This window comes from Agelaius tricolor, unplaced genomic scaffold (assembly GCF_023055355.1).
Source record: "Agelaius tricolor isolate 1412-34295 unplaced genomic scaffold, bAgeTri1.0.p SCAF_2, whole genome shotgun sequence".
NCBI lineage: Eukaryota > Metazoa > Chordata > Aves > Passeriformes > Icteridae > Agelaius > Agelaius tricolor.
The window spans coordinates 20,281,595-20,300,722 of record NW_027269262.1 but is presented as its reverse complement, the minus strand read 5'-3'; the positions used below and the strand labels follow the sequence as shown (position 1 = coordinate 20,300,722).

Here is a 19,128-nt window from a genome sequence, read left to right as displayed (position 1 = left end):
AGGAGAAGTGAGTGTGTGAGCAGTGCATGGTTTGGAGGGTTTCAGTGGAAACACTAAATTGGGAAATACCATTCCTGAACCACAGCATCAAGTTGCATATGCATTTGGATAGTGCTTTGAGCGGGGTTCTTTTTGTTGTTTTCCAAATGTTTTCTTGAGGCTTTTTTCATTTTTGGTTGGTTGGTTTGGGCTTTTGCTTGTGTGGTTTTTGGCTTTTTTTTTTTCTTGGTTTTGGGTTTTGCTTGTTTATTTTTTGTTTTGGGAGGATTTGTTGGGGCTTTTTTTTGTGTTTTTAGCTAGAAGAAAGGATGATGTGACTTGATTTTCATGAAATTTTCCATCCATGGTGTATTCCTAGGACATTTAAGTTAGTTTCAGATAACTTGTCAAAGCTTTGACCTAGATCTAGCCTTTTTTAGCTGTGCTATAAGAAAACCTCAGCAAAGGAGATGGACTGAGTCCCTATAGAATTTCCAGCCTGATTTCTAGTGATTACCAGATCAAAGGAGTGGTCAAAGAGAATGGCAAGTTTGCTTTATTCCTTCAGAAAGGCCTGCCATTTAGATATTAGAAGAATTGCAGCTTCTGAAACCTTCTTGGAGAAAGAAATGTCTTTAAGATCCAGAAATCTCAGCTTGCACTGACATTAAATTTTGGACAATGATGTTTTAAAGAATCACTGAAAATCAATTAGGATTGGAAAAGATCTAAGACATCACTGAATTCAACCTTTTAAATCATTCAATGATATTCAGAAAGTGGCAAAGACAGACCTAACACTTTTCTGTTCAGAAATGGTACTGTCCATCCAATTGTGTCCAACACAATTACTGTGTTTTCAGTATTTATTTTTCCTGCAAAAGAATAAATCCTAAAATATTCCCCCCTCGACCCCCCCCAACTTTTGCTAATCAACAGAGAGGTTTGTGGCTATCAGGCAGCTGCTCTTGTTAACTTAACTGAGAATTGCTTAAACTGCAATCTTTTCTTCAAAAGAAAAATCTACTGGATTTTTAATGTAAGTTGTACAATGGGACCAAGAAATTCAGTGATCTGGGAGGTATCAGTCTGGATTAGTTTTGCTTTCCATGAGCTGTAGCACATTGCAGCTGCTCAGAACTTGCTATACAGGTTTCAAAGGGAACCACATAACTGAAGACAGGTTACTGGCTGCATTGAATTCTAGATTTATTTGGAATACAAGTTCTCTACTGAACATTATGAACATTAAAATTCTAAGCTACTCTTCCTCATCATCCAGAGGAAAGATTTGACTATCATTTATCAAGAGTATTGTTTTCACTGCTTGATATATATATAGACTACTTGATTTGTATAACTATTTTGCTGTACTTCAAGGTATCCTACCCGCCTTTTCACCTTCACTTTGTACTTAAACAGAACTTATTTAATTCATTTACATTGCTCCATGGGAAATTGAGGGAAGGGAAACTGATGGGTAAAACCATTTATGTACTATAAAATATAGGCAGAGAAGAACTCTATCCTGCAAAGAATAATGTGATAGATTTTTGAAACAATCAATCTTTTGTTGCAAGGTTTGGGACATATTTTGCTTGTTGTTTAACCTTCAGTGTTGTCAGAATGAGAATATGGAGCTGTTTAAATCAAAAGTAACCATGGCGTTGATAGTCCTTGGTAATGTTTACACCAAAAGTTTCAGTCAAGTCAATAGTTTAGGTCATATTATTTGACTAGGGAGGTTTTTCTGCAGCATCCGCCGGCTCTCTGCAGCAGAGATGCGTGTAGCTATGGCATGGCAAACCAGTACAACACTAAAGTCAAAATTCCTGCTGTGATTTCATTTCCATGTGTAGAGACTGAACACAGAGAATAGTTTACAATGTATTTATTCCCAATATCTCACTGTTCAACTGCATTAAAGTGAGTAGAGATTCACCAGGTATGCTAAGTGATTTTCATGTGTGTCTCTTTTAAGAAAGTACTTTCTGTCATATTTTCACTGCTTCTTCAGACAGTGGTGGTTCCCTAAATGGTTATAGCATTCCTGAGTCAACAATTTTATAGAATTTGAAATATTTATTTGGCACTTTTGTCCCTAATGCCACCTAGTTCTAATAATATATTTGTCATCTATATAACATAACTAAAAATACAAAAATAACTGTAACCTCCAAAAGTATGCCTAATAGCAGAATGATGAGGCCAACTGTATGTGTTTGAAATTACCCCACTATTTTGTACATTGTCTTGCATGCCATAATATCAAGTAGAAACAGAGTATTTTTTTTTCAAAAATTTCAGGAACAACTAGAAAGTATAGCAAAGAAGCTTTTTTTTCCCCTAAATGTCTAGAGAATCATGATTTAGATAAATCTCTTGTGGAGACAGGTTTCTGAAGAAAACAATATTGAGTAGACAATACTGGAATAATGGAAATGTTTGTTGAATGCTGCACTATTGTATCAAAAGACATAAGCTTTAAATAATGTCCCAAAATTCTAGTACCTCTAAGGACATCCCAGTTCTACATTTACAATGTGTACGTTTTCTCTAAGAGATTCAGTATTTTTTGACTAAAAATAATTACTTTTTTTCCCCTGAAAGAAAATGTATTTTGGTACCAGTAATGATAAATTAAGGGTGGGCAGTCAAAGTTTCAATTTTATGGTCTTTATACTATTTTTAGGAATCCACTGAAGTCCTCCTGTGAAACCTAACTTCACTGATTGGAATTTAGGAGACGTAAAATCTGTGTGAAAACAGGAGTCTCAAAATGGCTTTGGTGGTCTTGACAAATACCTGTAAGTGTCAAACAGATCTCTGATGTGCTTTTGTTTTCCAGATGAATCAGGACTGTGTATTAGTGTTGTATAAGTATCTTGTTCTCTTTTGTTGTCAGTACAGCAATGACAAGATAAATATTAGGTAATTCAATTGACAGGGAATTAATGGAGAACTGCTATATTTCTTAGTAGCCTGTAAAATGAATTTTCTGTTAACATGTGGATGAGGATGGGAGGTGATTTTTTGAAAAGGTGGAAAAGTTTACACAATCTCTTCCTGCTCTAGATACAAACCGTTGTGTCATAGAGTTGGTTTTTACTGTGGTTCTGTTGAAAGGAGATAGTGTTGATGTCTGCTCATATAGCCATTCAGTGAGACAAAATATCTGTGCTATATACAATCTTCATGCTGTAATAGCTTTTTAAAAGAAGAGGCATAATTCTCTTTAAATGGCTTTGTTAGCAAGACTTCCAACAAAGGTTTACACAATAGGGGTATTAAAAACAAACAAAACTTCCGCAATCCCCTCCAGTGTTTTGGCAAGTATTTTAAAATTTTATGAGGCCAGCCGCTGTTGGAGAGGGGAAGGACAGAATATTTTAAAACAAGATTGAGGGCTTTAGTTGTGAAGAATTTTCCAGTGCTTTGTCTGGAAACTAATTTTTGCATCTCTTCTTGCTTTTGTTGCTCTATTAGTGAAAGTATCTTCTGCTCATATATTGAGACTAAGTCCTTCTTGTGTACTCTTTTCCTTTTTCACTTTTCCATAGTATGATTCATTTAGGCAAATGTGACAGACTGGCTATGATTTGAAGTCATATATTTTACAATGGGAGCCTGAGACTTTTGAGCAATATTTTTATTATTAGTTATGGATACCACCAAAGATATCTGTTCTGACTAGAAAATTTGTATAAAGACAAATTATCTCAGTTTCAATTTTGCCATTAATAGAAAAGCTGAGCTCAATGCACTGCCTCAAACAAATTTTTGAGGAGCACATTTATTTCCTGTTTCACAGGAATCAATTGTGAATTCACAGTGGATTCAATTGCACCTCTTAGATTTTTCTGCTTTCTGATTTTAAGATTCGAGAGGGGAGTGGTGATGCTACTCAAATGTGATGAAATTAATGATAAGTGCAGAATATTTCATGGGAAACCTTCCAATGTTTTGAGAAAGAGTCATGCTGACAACAAAGGCATAATTTTATTATAAATGACTTTATAATTGTTCTACTAATAATTTTTAAAGTAATCAGTAAGTTGATTCATAAACCATTGTAAAAATATGAAATTTTTATTGGCTAAAGAAAAGGATAAACAAGAATCTGTTCAGCATTAAAGAAAAAGGAAAAAAAAAACCAAAACAAACACTGAAACTCAGTCCAAAGCCAAATAATTGTTTTTGTATTTTTATCACTTTAAAAGTCAAAGACAAAAACATATTGCAAAGATTGCAGGCTGAAAATACAGTGAGTTTTCCTTAAAATGCCTAATTGTTCCTGATCTGGTTGGTGAAGACTTTCTAATAGACTGAGAAGCCACCAGTGCATGTCTCAGAAACAGGTCATTCAGGAAGGAAAAGAGATGTTTGTTCAGAAATATAGTAGTAGAGAAAAAAAATCTTTGTTAGCTGGGGAGGGCTGAGGACTACTTGTGGAGGAGTACACAAGTGAGATTGGTGGAAGCAAATCTTGTGGGTGTGATATGCTGTTTCAATAGGAATACTAGTGTTAATGAATAATGCAAGAATCTGAAAGGTCTAAATTTGCGACAGAAAAGGTGTTTCAAGGATAAGAATAAAAATAAATGAAGTTAATGACTTGGAGGAAAGATATTTGTAGCTGACAGTGTTGCAGTAATCAAGTCTGCCAGAAAAATATTTAAATTAATCAATAATATTTGAAATTGATTCATAGAATAGTGATGCAGAGAAGTACTGTATAGAGCTTTTAAAGCAGAAGATTATTAATTAGGTGAACCAGTTAAGCTCATAAACCAATTATGTAATAAATTAATTATGGGGAATTGGAATATGGAAATGCTGACAATTAATAATGGAGTCATTAATGCAAAGAAAGGGTTAAGTGAAAAATTCCAGTAAGATATTGCATAATTACATAATTACTTCATTGTTATGGTCTCAGGATGTGGCATGTCTTGCATAATGACAATTGATACCATTAGAAAAATTAGCAAGATTTTCATGTGAATGTAATGGTATAATAGTTAAACATGAGAAATTATTCCAAATCTACATATAAACTGAGTTTAGCTTTTAAGATCTGAAGAGTTGAATGCACAAAATTTTGTCCCATTTGGACTGATAATATCACTTCATTTAGCATCATTTTAATTTTCCTTATATGTCTTACTTATAATCAGTATCTCTGGTAAAGGAAGTGTGAATATATTTCTGAATGCCAGAAGTGTACATTTTGGCTTTATAGCTAATAATTTCTTTATTCAAATAATCTGGAAATTATGTGACAAGAGTCCTACTGTAAATATTTTGACTGTCCTTGCAGATGATTAACATAAATGTCTGCATAAATGTTGACACATTTCTGCTCTTTACCTTCATTTTTCCTTCCATTTTTCCTATGGGTGCTCTTCATGCTGATTAAAATTTCATTGTAGGCAGTTGCCTTCTGGAGTAAAAGAGAAATTGTATTGGAAAACTAAAGATATGGTAAGCTTACTTACTAGGAAAACAATGATAGAATTAGAAATTAATGAATTTTCTAAAACAGAAGACACGTCTCATAAGTTGTGCCCTTGAGACCTTTCTCCATCTTATCAGTCTTCCCCTGGACACACTCTAATAGTCCTTCTTATACTGGTGTACCTAAAACTCTAGGCATCCTGCATGGATTTGCATTTGGGAGTGGGTTTAAGGTATGGCTGAAATTCCTTGGATCACAAACAGACCTTGTGAATGGTGAAGTCGCTTCCTAGTCTTCCTCCCCCACTCTGACCCCAGAACTGCTATTGCAGTGGGGGTTTCTTGCATATTGCTGAAATCAATCTCCTCAGAAAAATGCAAATGTAGTACATCAATTGTCTTCCACTTTGGAAGCAACTTTGGAAAGAAGAAGCCCAGAGATAGAACCTGCTTATCAGCTAGGAAATACAGATTAATTTTCTAAATTAAAGTTTTTCTAGCAATAGTCAGACTCTCCAGTGGCACTCATTATACTACTGTTTCCAATATTTCCCTTATGAGTTCAAAATACTGTATACATGGTTTTCAAAATAGCAAGCAGTGACCAGTATGTGAAACCTGTGGTTGTCACTTGAATAATTTTTATTCATGTATCTTCTGTTCAGTGCACTGAAATTGACTTCAGCCACTCTCACCACAGTTTCACAGAATTATTGACTGTTGAACAATTACAAATGTTACTGGTCTAAGCACTTAAAACTCTCAACAAATTTGAAATTTGAAATGGACTTCTCACATTTTGAAGATGAGGCCATGGAAAAGGAGAACTTTCTCTTTTTAGGTTTTTCTTTATTTCTCTCTTTCTGATGTATTATCATTTCTCTTCCAACCTAAATCAAGGAGCAAGTGTAATCCTAAGAGAATCTCCTTGACCTATTTTGCGAGGAACTACTGATATGAGAATACAAACTATGTGCAAGAATTTCATTTTGCAATTCAGAATGAAATTATTTTACTTGGAATGAATTAGACTTTGAAGAAAAACAGGTGGACTGTTAGTGCTACTCAATTTTTGTGTAATCAAAATATAGCATTCAGTCTTTGAAGCCCTGTGTAATCATAATCTTTCTTTCTGAATCTCTATTACTGCACCTCTCAGGAGGCAAATGAGTCCTCAGGCTACTATCTAAACAAAAAGCAGTGAGCTTGAAAAAAATTAGGCACGGAGGACTGGGGAGAAAGCATGCTTTCTAGTCTATTGGTTCTCAGAAATTCCTGCTGTGACCTTTTCTATAGTACTGAGCATGTTCAAAGTAAAATACCATTTAAGAATTGTCCATTTTGCCCTACAAGAAGGAGTAAGGTCTCCCAGGTAATACAGTAGAGAAGGAAGCAGTGACAAGTGTGTTAGTGTGGTTCAATGTCTAAATCATATGTCCTGTTGAGCTTTCTTTACAATCCTCTAACTTTAATTTTCATAGAGTTATAGAAGGGTTTGGGTTGGAGACAACCTCAAAGATCATCTAGTTCTGACCCATACCATGGGCAGGGACATCTTTCATTAGACCAGGTTATTCAGAGCCCCATCCAACCATGGAAAGCAGCACGACCACCTGCTGATCTTAAACACTCCAAGGCATGGGGAGTCCACAGATTCTCTGGGCAGCCTATTTCAGTGCCTCATCACCCTCACAGTAAAAATTATTTTTCATAATGTCAAATCTAAACCCACCTTCCTTCAGCTTAAGACCTCTTGTCCTATTATGACATGTCCTTTTTAAAAGTCTCTTACCTTCTTTCATGTAGGCCCCTTTTAGGTTCTGGAAGGCATTCTGAGGTCTCTCTTGAGCCTTCTCCAGGCTAAACAGCCCCAACTCTCTCAGCCTGTCTTCATAGGAGAAGTGCTCCAGCCCTCTGATCAGCTCAGTGCCCCTCTTCTGGACTTGCTCTAAATCTTGTCTTTCTTGTGTTGGATACTCCAGAGCTGGATGCAGCAGTCCAGGTGGGAGCTTATGAAAGATGAGTAGAGGGAGAGAGAGAATCACTTCTCTCAACCTGCTGATGCAGCCCAGGGCATGGCTGGCTTTCTGGGCTGTGAGGGCACAGCCAAGCCATGTTGAGCTCCTCACCCATGAACTCCTTGACACCTTTCTTCCTAGAGCTAGTCTTAATCTATTCCCCACCCAGCCTTGCACTTGGCCTTGCTGAACTTCATGAGCTTTGCACTGGCCCATCTGTTAAGTTTGTCAAGGTCCCTTTGGATTTCACAAAACTAGTTCAATGTAATAATAATGACATAATATTCTAGCATTGAAATTGAAAGGATTTTAAGCTCAATCAAATCAATTTAAAAGCTGCCAAATTTCAGTGGAGTAAACCTAGTCTATACTGTTTCTTCAAACCTTCATCAAAAATTGTTCACTCTCTTATCTGGATAGGAATTATATTCCTGGAAGGTGTTTTGCTGTTGTCCTTGTGATTTCAGAGTGGGATTGGCTGGGAACAGAAGCACGCAGTAGATAAGGAATGTCTGCCATGCCAAGAGTTAAAATATACAAAAAGACTTGGAATATAGCTTTTTGTATTATTTGAATATGAGAAAAGCCAGGCTCTCTTGAAGGCTTTATGTATTTCTTTTCCTTTCTTCCACATCCACTTGGTAGGCAACCCTGTCAGAAACAGTACCTCTTATCTATCTCTGGTGACTTGTTGCCTCCTGAACAAGCCTCCACCTCACTTCTTTCTTAAAGAATTTCTTTCAGTATTCTGTCCTTTGAAACACAGAAATCTGTCTATTGAGAATAAAAACCAGTATTTTTCTTGCCATTCTCAATATATTTTTCTGAAGTTATTTGCTCTTTTCAAAAGTCGTTAGGATAAAAAATTTAAATTTATGTTTACTTTTATACATCTTTTGCATTTTATATACAAATGAGGAATTGCCTACTCTATGGCCACCTGCTGTTTATTCTACTCTAGCACCTGCTCTTACAGGGTTTGTTATCTGAGTTTAGGTTGTGACTGGCATTTGGATCTCATTTTAAAATGAAATGTGGAAATACCAAACTTGCTATCTCTCAGTATTAATTTTTAAAAAGTGATGGATTAACTCTAGTCTGTTAAAATTTTAGGCAGGAACCTGTTTTGGCAAGCAGAGAATACAAAAATACATGCTTGTGAGAAATTGTTCATGTTATCAGTCCATTTTTTCCCTTCTCCTTTCTTTGTAACTACAGGTATGATCATGTTTTCTACTGTCCAGATGTTTCAAAAAATTCTTTGCTTAGAAGCTGTGTATTGTAAATTCCAGCTTATTTTTGCTAATACAGAATTTATATTTACAATGTCTCTTTGCTAATTCTTCTACTACAAAAAGCCTAACTGTAGGCAACCTTCTGAGCCTTCTTTTTCCAGTGGTGAATAAGCAGTCTTTGAAAATATGTATTCTATACTCTCAGATCTCCTGATCTGATTGGGAAGATGGAAAGATATATGCCCCATTTTACAGAAAGGGAAAGAGATGGTGCATGAGAGAGGCACAGAATTGCTCTGATTTTCAACTGGAGAGAGATCTTGAAGGACAACAAAGGTCTACCAGTGTCTGGTAGAGGATTAAACCATCTGGCATGACATGGTGACGTCCATTACTGCACCAGTATCAAAACAATTGGAATGCACTGTGTTCAGTATAGGTATAAAATGTGCACTCGAGTGTGGAATCACAACTACTCGCGTCTATTCATGTATGGATGATGTGGCTGAAGCTGATGACAGCCTCACCAGTGTGGCAAATGGGAACAAAAACTAAGAATAGCAAAAAAGATTTGAAATGTGAAGGACTATTGCAAAGCACCCCTCTCTAATGACTCCACTGAACAGTATTCTGTGTGACTGACTTCTTTTAAATCAGTTGAAACATTGTGGGTAGCCGGTACATTTTTTGAGTCCTATTGTGATGATGAGGTAACAGAATAAGATGGAGTTAATATTTCCTAAATGTGCAAGAATTAGTATTTACTTATAAAAGTCAGTATTTTATTATAGAAAAATATGTATGTATTTACTATATGTATTTTACTATAGAAATAGATGAATATAAAATCTACAGTTTTGCTTTCAGGCTTCTATTGTTGTGCTAGTCCTCTAAATCTTTATAGGAAGCATAACATCAAAGCAAATTACAAAATATCTGAGAAAATGTGGAAAAACTCCTGCACATTCACCTTTTAGTAAGGCAAATCCTGCAAATCCTCTTAATGACCTGCAGTAATTCAGGCACTTCTTAATGCAAGAAGGATACAAATACAGCAGGACCTTGTAATTTTCTTATTGAAAATAATTCCAGATTTCATAGAAAATGAGATTGAATTGTATCTTGAAAACCTTCAGCCATGGGGGTTCCACCATACCTCTGAGGAGGTTGTTTCTGTAGATGATTATTCTTTCTGTAAAAATTTCTTTCTTATGTTGAGATGAAACTTTTCCTGGTCTGTACCTTCTCTTCTTCATGTGGCTCACTGCAAAGATTGGGTCTCTATCCTCTTTGAAGCTGCCCTTTAAATACCTGAACATCATGGAAAACACCCCAAGCCTTTTCTTCTTCAAGGAGATAAGACCTAACTCCTTCACCCTTTCCTCACAAAGGCATTCTCTAGCCCATTGCTCATCTTGCTGGCCCTCCTTTGGACTGTCTCTAGTCTGTCCACATCATTCTTTAAAATGGAACATAACTGGACATAATACTCCAGATGCAGCCTGAAAAGCACTGAGTACATGGAGATGACTTCATGTCTACCAGTGCTAGCAATCTACCTCTGAGAATGCAGCCCATGATTCAATTTGCCTTTGTTGCTGCAGCAGAACTGTGCTGACTTATGAGCAATTTTTTGTCTGGCAAGACCCCCAGGTGCCTTACAGCAAGGCTTCTCTCCAGCAGCACAGACCCCAGCCTGCACTGGGCTCTTCTATTCCTCTGTTCTGACTCAGCTGCAGAAGTTCATAGTCACCCTCTTCCAGTCATCATGGACATTCCCTGGACTTCAACACTGTTCAAATATTACAGTCAGTGGGTCTGTAACAGTGTCAGCCACTTCTCCTAAATCACTGGGGTGCATTCCCTCTGGACCCACAGATTTATGCGGGCTGAAATCTTGCAAGAAGCTGAAGACCGCCCCTTCTTCCACGACTGGTGGGTTGACATGTGCTGTATCACCTACCTGATCTTGTGGACTCCATCTATGCCACTAAAGACAGCAGAAAAGAAGATACCAGAAAACTCTGCGTTGTCACCTTATTAATAACAAGGTTCTCTGCCTTGTTTAGTAACCAGTCCATGTCTTCCCTGTGCTTCTGCTTACTGCTCCTATTTTCCTTAACAACTTTGACCAGTTTTAGTTGAACTTGAGGTTTATAAGCCACTTTTTAAGAGCAAAATTATGCAGTTTTCTTTGTGTGTTAAGCATTGGATAATATTTACATTCCTAGATAATCAGTGACTTAATACAGAGCTAAATTAGTGAATGCTGAACCATTCCCTGAATATTTTAAGCATCAAACTGAATCTTTTTATACTAGATTGGAACCAAAATCACAACTGCTTGAAATATTTTTCAAAAGATTTTTCAAAAGTTATTTTTCCAAAGTTCTGACTTAAAAAATGTTACGGCAAATGAAACAGAACTTCAGAAGAATACTGTCATTTTGGAAAGCAAAATAAAGTTTTCTTTTGGGATATGTTTCAGATTTAAATTTTTTTCAACTGACCGGCACTAATCTTTATTTGAACTTTTTACAAGTTTATGCTTGGCAGTCTCAGTTCCCATTAGAGGGGAAAATAAGCAAAAAGAGAGCCTTCTTCATCTAGCTCAACCTGTGAAATGAAGTCATTGGAGAAGTAATCACAGACGTAATACACTTCTGAAAAAAAAATAGGTGAATGTCTACTCATTTTTAATGCCGAGCAATGAAAAAACAAACTACCTAAACACCTTCAAACCTTGAGGAATGTTATTGATAAGACAAACCTAGAGTTAATTTCCCTCATGCCTCCTATTTTCCCTTGTGTCTATTAAAAATCTACAGCGGGTCACACTAGCTGTGGCACTGTCACACAGTGGTGTTGGCTGCAGTGCAGTTCCTGCAGCTCACAGCGACACACCTCCCAAGCCTCCAGCTTTTTTCCTTGGTTGCACATCTCTTCTTCACAGAGAGGGCTTCAGAAATTTCATTATAAAACATAGTCTTTTAGACTTTTTTTTACATTTTCTGTTTGTTAGTGAAGTCACCTGTATATATTACTCAGATTTCAGTTTCCCTATCTTCCTTTTGGTTCATTTTTCCTCCTGAAATTGGATTTCTTTCGGAATGTATGTGGGAAAAATTTGTCTCCCCCTATCTTATTTGTACTCTATTCCCCTCTTTATCCCTTCAATACTATCTATTGTCGTAATGAGGAAAGTGTAAAAGAAAAATGTTTCAAAGAAATTCAGTCTTGATGTTTACAAGAAGTTTTACACCAGCTTTCCAGGCAGTCATTCAGGCCACAGAAGTAAGATAATTGGCTACACTTTAGAATTTTGTAACACTCACAAGACCAAAATATGAAGTACTACTTCTATTTATAGGCAAAGAGGATCAAATCTTTTCTAAATCAATGAAACTAACTTTGAAATGCTCCACTGAGAGGAAACCTGTGAGAAAAGGTTGTAATTTGTAACACAAAAACTCCTGTTAAGTCACACATGAAGGCACTTCATACTTCAAACAGCAGGACAGAGTAGTATATTCCAATGAGGTATTTGAAAGTGCATTGAAACCTGATCTTGACTCAGTGATTCCTGCCTACACCTGAATTACAGCAGCTGGGGGTTCAAAGTAACAAAAGAAAATAAAACAACATTTAAAAGCAGCATAACGGTTTGTTTACCCTATTTTCATTGAATGTGTTCCAAATCTTCAAGACTGTGGTCATGTTTTACCTCTTAGAATGGTGTTACTGTATTATTTGGGAAAGGAATTCCATCCACACATTCCTGTTAGAGTTTCTACATTCTTGTGTTAAAAGAATTTTGGTTATCTATCATCAATAGAAACTACCTGAAATACTTTTCTGTAAACATTTTCAAAGCTATTACATACAATCTTTCATCTTATTTGCATACTTAGTACTGTTTCTTGGAATGATTTCAGGATACAGTTGTTTCTTGGTGGAGCCTGTACTAGACAAGTCTTTGCTGTTATTTAATTTTAAAATTGATCAAAAGGAAGGATCAGTGTTGAGTTCTTCAGCAAAACCAATGCATCACTCACAACATGGAAGGGGTAAAGAGGCAGAAGCCTGCCAAACCCAGCAGGCCTACTTTGGTTGTAAATTGCAGATCCATTTGCTTTGATCACCTTCTGTAAGACTATTTCAAAACAGTCCAGGTGTCTCATGTTTTTTCCATGATTCAAAATATAGTTTCCATGATTTAAATACAGTTCATAAAATACTACTTCTGCAGTCCTGACACACAACACAGAGGCAGAAAAGAGAGACAGAGGCAGCCTTTTTTTGTTATCACTACAAACAACATGTATTATCACATAAAGTTAGGTGGTTCAAACACTGATTAAAACTCTTGATGCATTTCAATGTGAGCATCTACAATGCTCTGTAGTTTGAAGCCTGCCTTCAATATCATTTAGACTATGAACTATCAGTATCTACTTTGCCTCCCTTTCCTCCTCCCAAATTGTGTGTACCACTTGACTCCTTCTTTTTGATGTATTTGAGGGTTGAAAAAATAATAGAATCATGGAGTATTCTGATTTGGAAGGGACCCACAAAGATGGGTTGGACCCACAGTCCAACTCCTGGCCCTGCACAGCACAGCCCCAGACATCCCAATTGAATGCATTGCCCAAATGCTTCTTGAGCTCAGTCGGGCCTGGTGTTTGGGAGGACTGTTACAACCTGGGGAGCCTGTTCCAGTGCCCAACCGCCTTCTGAGTGAAGAATCTCTTCCTAAATCTTCCCTGACACAACATCAAGCCATTCCCTTGGATCCTGTCACTGATCACCACAGAGGAGATTGGTGTGCCTGCCCCTCCTCTTCCCCTCATGAAGACATTGTAACTGCAATGAGGTGTCCCCTCAATCTTCTCTTTTGTAGGCTGAACAAACCAAATGACCTCAGCTGCTCCTCCTACAGCTTCCCCTCTCAACTTTCATCACCTTTTCAGCTCTGCTTTGGATTCTCTCTAATAACTTTATATAATTTTTTTCATATTTTTAATTCTTACATTGTGGCACTCAAAACTGCCCCAAGCACTCAAAGCCAGGCTGCCCCAGAGCAGAGCAGAGTAGGACAATCCCCTCCCTTGCCCAGCTGGTGATGCTGTGCCTGATGCCCCCAGGACAGGGTTGGCCCTCCTGGCTGCCAGGGCGCTGATGACTCACGTTCAATTTGCCATGGACCAGGAGCACCAGGTCCCTTTCCATGGCACTGCTTTCCAGGGTCATTTCTCAGGTTGTATGTAGCTAATAGATAGCTAGGACTGTTGGCAGTACAAAGGTAACAGTGTCTGACAGGAGCAGCAAATAAAATGAGTTGTTTGTTTTGGTGTGGTTTATTTTTAATCAAGAATATCTGTTACTTTTATGTGGTTTGCATTCAGGTTTGGAAGCCAACAATGTCTCTTTTTATGTTTTTAGGTAATTCAAATTGCCAAGATGGCTTTGGAAGGAAAAAGCACTTTTTAAATCTTAAATGTTCAATAATAGTTTGCCAAAAGTTAAGGAATTCTTTCAGTCTAAACCAAGCAATTAATTTCAGTATTTGAAATTTCATTTATGAAGTATTATTTTTATCAAAACCATATTTTTTTAACAACTTTCTCTCTGATTACATGGTTTTGAAAATTTACCTAGCTTTGAAAAAATGGGCTGCTCAGATCTAGAGTCTAATATAATTAAATCCTTGTTCCTTCTGCTATGAAACCTTGCTGTGAGGTGGAGTTTGTTTGCATTTAAAAATTAAAATTCTTGCTCAGACAAACTGGAGTGCCTAGAAGAATTAGCAGTTTTGTGTGTTCCTCAGTCTGGGTTTTTAATTTTGTAGATCTTATGAAATGACCTGGTGACTCAGTTAAAAAGTTTAGACACATCAGTAAAGAACTGAGGATTGTAGAATAAGATCTGTTAACCATTTTCCTAAAATATTTCTTTTATGTTCACTACAGCAGTAAGAACATCTTTGCATAGCAATCATTTTTAAGGAAAATCAATTTCAATTACTGAATCAGATGAGAATTAAAAGTTTTTAAAGTATTTCCTTTTCTTAGTTACCTCCTTAAAATAGAGGAAATTTCCTTTCGAGGCTCTACCACCAGCTATCCAAGGCTTTTCTCCTTTAGAAGTTGTTTTGCACTTAGTCCTTTGCTAGCTGCTAATGTGCCAGAGAGACTTTCCATATGTACAGAAAATGCTTTGCATGTGAATATGGGATTTCTATCTTTGTTGAGATATTCAGTTATATAAATCAATTATAAGTGCCAAAAATTGTTATGTAGCTTTTTATGTAGTTATGTAAATACTTCTACTTAAAAGGTTTTCTTTTGCCTGTGTAATTGAACTTTCTTGGCTTATTTTGCATGATAACCTTTCAGTGAAAAGTCAAAGGTAGCTCTGACCTGTTAGAAAGGGCACAAAGCAACTATGGTCCTGATGCTTAATAGGAAACAAAACATTTTGAAAAAGAAATGTGAAATACTGGTTTGTTGAAGCAGGCACAGATGAATCTGGATAGTTTTAACCTGTCATATTTTTAAATAACTGATCACAGAAGACAAGGTAGAACACCTATTTAATGGTGGGGTTAGTGCGGGCATTGACAGAGATGTTTTGTCTTGCAAAAGAGCTGAAGATACAGAGGGCAGATTGCAAAGTGCACAGAAATTAGTTTGGATTGCTGGATAGCAGGTAATAGAACACAGTTCTCATCTGATATCTCACTATTATCAACTTCAATCAAAGTTTTTCTTGGACACTCCTGTTTTGGTCTGGTGGCTCAACTGAGGTAAGTAACTCCTGAAGTATGAAATTGTAGATAGCAGCATCACTGTTCTGCTATAAGGGCAGGCTTACTCTGCTTTGTTTTGTCTACATACATGGCTTTGTTAATACTGTATAATAAGCTATCAGGAAAGGAGCTGATCTATAAAGATCATTGTTATAACTCATGGATTTCTTTTTACAGTCACAATACTATATACATAAGTTTAAATGTCTGTGAAGAATTGGTGACTTATTCCTCATTTTGCTTGCTAAGAGATGAAAATAACACAAATTAACATTTCAGAAGCAGTTATATGAGAATTACTCTGCTCAGTGTACATATATATATATATATATATATAGCAAGCAGAGTAATTCTGAACACAATTGTGTCTTCTTATTTGAAAATAATTTTTAAAAGTTGAAAAATTTGACACCAAGTGTACCTTCACCTAAGCAAGCCAATTGATCTTTCCTATTACTTTAAACTTCACACCTGAATGTTCTATTTCTTGAACCTAACAGGGCTTAATTTCTTCCTTTTAATGAATGATTAAATTGTAAAGATTTCAAATAGGGCATTCAAACTGATAGTGGTGACAAACTGAATTGTTTAATTTGAGATCACTTAGCTTCTTAGAGAACGCTTATATAATTCACTGTCCAGTCTATTGCTAGTAGCCATCAGGCATGTGTTCCTGATAAACAGTTTACATATGAAACTGCTGCACTAGCAGGAAGGGTTATACTTCACAGTATTTGCTATGAAATATTACTAACAGAAATAAAGAACAACTACATGTTGATCCTCAATATGTTTTTTTTAAAAGACCAATGTTCCCTATTCTTCATAAATCTATACAACTTCTTAGGTCCTCTGTGTGTGTATGTGCAAAGCTGTTTAGATGAAGCATTGATTAACTAATATTGAGCATTTGTTTGCATAATCATTGTTTCAGAAGATTGAGCATGCCTTTCTACATCCTGAATTCCTAGCCTTCATTCAGTCACAGTGGAAAATATTGGAGATATCTTTGCAGGCTGTAATTATACATCTCCTGTCATACCTTCAACATTTCTTTGCACACCCCTACTTTTCCTACACACAAAATGGTTGCAGTGAAGACTAAAGACAAAGGAGACCACATTCCCTCCTCCCTGATGTGTCAATAGGTGTAAAGCATTAGCGCCTCTCAGCAGAAAATAAAATTGTTTCTTCAGACCTAAGATATTTAAAAAGACTGAAAAAACTGGAAGCATCTCCTTCAGCTTTTATACTATGCACTGTAGTTTATTGTAAGAATGATGGTACTATTCCAAAAATTCTGGAATCTCAAATAAAAGCAAAGTTCTGGCTCCTGCTACAACTGGCTACTTGGAAAAATAAATATCGCAAAATTAGTAGATTGGGTAGGGGAAAGAAATAGAAAGGTGGTTTTCTTCAGGAGAAAATCCTAACCTAGATCTGAAATAGTAAAAAGGAGATAACTAGGTGTATGACCTAGAAAAGGTCATATTTCTTCTTTCCAAAATATTGTGGAAGATGAGAGAAGAAAGTGTGAACAAGAAATAATCTTGGACTCACAAATCCCAGAAGAATATAAGATGATACAAAGAAATAAAAGTAGATACCTCTTGATTTAGTCCAAATCTCTGTTCAGTTTAAGCTATGCAAGCTAAGGAGTAGATATAGGACCTTCTGAGAAAGCCATACTTGTATTATGGCTTAAAAAAAGAGATAAAATGAATACTACAAAAATTCAGGTAATGTTCAGAGATGTTCAAAGAGGTGTCTCATTTAAGTACATTATAACAGTGGTAATTTTCACATTGACACAAAAAAGGTAATTTTACTCTCTGAAAGCCATCATCGCTAAGATTTTGTGTTGAAACCAACAAAATATCATATAGCAATTTACTACAGTATTTTAAAATTTACATGAGAGTTTGAGTCCAACTTCATATTTGCTGCACTCTCTCTCTTAGGATAAAGATCGAATTTAATGATTTCACCAATATATACAATCTCTATATCAACTCCCTAATACGACATGACAGCACACCGGAAACATTCCTTGGAGAGAAATGCTAGAGAGTATTAGAGGATTTAAAAATAAAATGACTGACTCAAGTTGACAGACCAGTTATTTTTAAAACAACTTCAGATAAATTTTAAAATGCAAGTGATGCCCTTGCTGCCAAAATCTGTCCTGTATTAGTTATTTCGAGAATACAAGTTATTTGATTTCTTTTCTTTATCAAAACTTTGTATTCTTAAATTTTCCATTTTGTTTAATAAAACTCAGCTTGGTATATTTCTGACCCCACTTGAGTCAGTATCTTCAAGGAGAAATCTAGACTTCTGTCATTTTTGTCAAGGTTCAAATTTACAGGGATTTCTATATGGCTGATTGTACACTTATTTTTTTATTTCTTTTTTTTAATTATTTTTTTGGTCTGTGTGTGTTTGTTGGTTTTGATGCCTTGGACTGGCTACCTAAAACAGAGACTAGACAGAGTTAGAGATTAAAATGGGTATTTATTAAAGGCCTTTAACAGATACACCTTGGGCAATGCAGGAGCCTTGCAGAGGCTACACCCAAGATGGATGAAAGTCACAAGTTTTCAGACAGATTTAAGTTTGCTCTATTTGCATATCAGGAGCTAATTGTCCAATTATAGCTTCAAATAATGAAGTCACACTACCCCAGTTTATGCCTCCCCAATTCACATCTGTTTATACTTTTTGGGGCCTGAGGCTGTGATGGTCACCTTGGTTCTCAGGCTTGGAAGGATTTTTTTTTTCTGGCCAAACTGTGAAGAGAGCTTACTATCTAACGTTATATGATGTTCAGACTTATACACTACTCCAGTACAGGATCTGGAAAATATAAAAGCTAAAACTTAAGGCATCAGTTTTTTTTGGTGTGATTGTTTTTTGATGGTGTTGGGTTGTTGTGTTTTTTTCCCCAGAAACCCAAGAGACTGAATTAATGGAAAAATCCTGCTTGCAAAAAAAAAATTATGAGATAAAGTCACTGTTGTGGTTGCTGCAGATGATTTCATTTAAAAATGTGGCTAATTTGGTAGGCCAACCTATGAAGAGATAAAAGTTAATTTGTTGGCGATATTATTTATGGCAAATAATTTGCCCGCATCATTTTAATAATGCTTTTTAATCATTAGTTATACCCTACTTTAAAATAGGCAATTATGTACCTCTTGAGTTTTGTCCTTTCCCTTTATTGTTTAATATTTACCTGCAGTTGTAAATGGCCCAATGTGTTCCAACAACTGCCAAAACCTCTTTTTTTTTTATTTTTGTATAGTACATTTTAAGATTAATTCCTTGTTCACATTTGTTTTCTCTTCTTACTACAAATAGTTGGGAAAAAAAGAAGGCGTTTCAGATAACTGACTTTCCAAAAAATGGCAGATAAGTAACTGGATACTTTCAGTTGTCTTAAATGCAAATTCTTTTCTGTTATTTTTCTATGTGAGATATTACTGTAAAATGTCTAACATGACTGTGGAAACGTGTCCAAGGAAAAAAAATAAAGGCATTGTTTTTCTATATGTCTGTATTATGAAATCCTTGTAATGGCCTGTCCCCTTTTTTCCTGCTACAATTTTTTTAAACTTCTGCTTTTACTAAG

General features: G+C 36.0%; 1 long non-coding RNA gene across 1 annotated transcript in view; it reads left to right on the top strand.

Moving 5' to 3' along the window:
- Window positions 1–19,128, top strand: part of LOC139603255 (uncharacterized) — a 75,324-nt gene that overhangs the window by 19,083 nt on the left and 37,113 nt on the right. The window contains exon 2 of the long non-coding RNA XR_011683639.1: window positions 2,672–2,786. This is a non-coding gene — a long non-coding RNA (uncharacterized lncRNA). The remainder of the gene's footprint in view (window positions 1–2,671; window positions 2,787–19,128) is intronic.